The following is a 1,153-nucleotide window of genomic DNA, read 5'->3' as shown; positions in this document are numbered from 1 at the left end:
GAGACTCAGCCCCCACTGTGCTTCCTCATCCATCTTAAATGCAGTAGGACGTGCCTCTTACCACATGGACTCCCCTTGGGAAACTGTTGGCCATGGGCCCCTGGCAAGGGGTGAACAAGGGCAATGTGCCCGGGTCACACAGCAGGCCCATAAGCAACTGCTGTCTGCTGATCTGTGACCTGGAGACATGGTCCCCGATCAGCCAGGCTCTCCTGTCTAGCTTGGAGCCTCCTTGAGCGCTGATGTGTGGTTCTTTGATTCATCTCCCTGGGCCTCAGTTTCCTCATCCGTAGATGGGAAGGGGCAGACAGGATCTCCCTCCCCTTGGGGACAGCCAGGTTGGGCTGCCCTTCAGCCAGGTGCCCCCACAGCCCTGGAGATCTCAGAGACTCTGACCAGAGGTCTGGAATCCAGGGGAGCCCCTGCAGATGGGGGCATTCCCTCAGTGAAAATCTGCTGAGCAGGGGCAGAACCCTCAAGGACCCATGAGTGGAGGTGGGGGGTGCTCCCACTCTTTTAGCCAGAACATGAAGTCTGAAGTAACAGTTCTGGATAAACAAAGTTGGAAAACTGCCAGATCCCAGATGCAGTAAGATCCTGACCTGGTAAGGTTCGTCTGTGCTGGTGGCTGGCTGACATCTCCCACCTCCTCTCTGTGCAGCCCCTGCCCTTCCACCTGCTCCCTCACAGCGCCTGTCATTTACAGGGCCACACCCATCTCTGGTTCTCCATTCATCCCTCTCTCAACGACCCTCCTTCCCTCCCCACATACAGTTGCTTTAGGCCTGGACTGTCCATCCCCCGGCCTCATCAGCAAGTGCCACTGACGCCAAAACATATCCTGGACCGAATGACTTCCTGTCCTCTCCCTGCCAGCCTGCCCACAGGCTCCTATTTCCACCTGCGCTTCCCTCCCACCAGCACATTAGTTCTAAGTTCATGCTGGGTACAAAATGAACACAGAAAAGTGCCCGGGGCACCACCGCAGACACATCCGGACACAATGAACACATCTTTGTGAAAGACTGAGACACAGAACCAGGACAGACAGTCACTGTCAATATGATCACCCCGTAGCCCCTCCCACTGAGCCCCAGTCCACGGGCTTCCTGGACCCCCCCTGCCCCTGCACCCCACTCCAGCCTCTGTCCCT

The 1,153-nt window shown here is 57.2% G+C and overlaps 1 protein-coding gene across 1 annotated transcript in view; it reads right to left on the bottom strand.

Moving 5' to 3' along the window:
* Positions 1-1,153, bottom strand: part of CRAT (carnitine O-acetyltransferase) — a 12,501-nt gene that overhangs the window by 8,127 nt on the left and 3,221 nt on the right. The gene's annotated exons all lie outside the window — the stretch shown is intronic.

The sequence above is a fragment of the Bison bison genome, unplaced genomic scaffold, assembly GCF_000754665.1.
Source record: "Bison bison bison isolate TAMUID 2011002044 unplaced genomic scaffold, Bison_UMD1.0 scf7180017864375, whole genome shotgun sequence".
NCBI classification, from domain to species: domain Eukaryota; kingdom Metazoa; phylum Chordata; class Mammalia; order Artiodactyla; family Bovidae; genus Bison; species Bison bison.
Note: the sequence above shows the minus strand (reverse complement) of the source record. Positions and strands in the feature narration are given on the sequence as shown.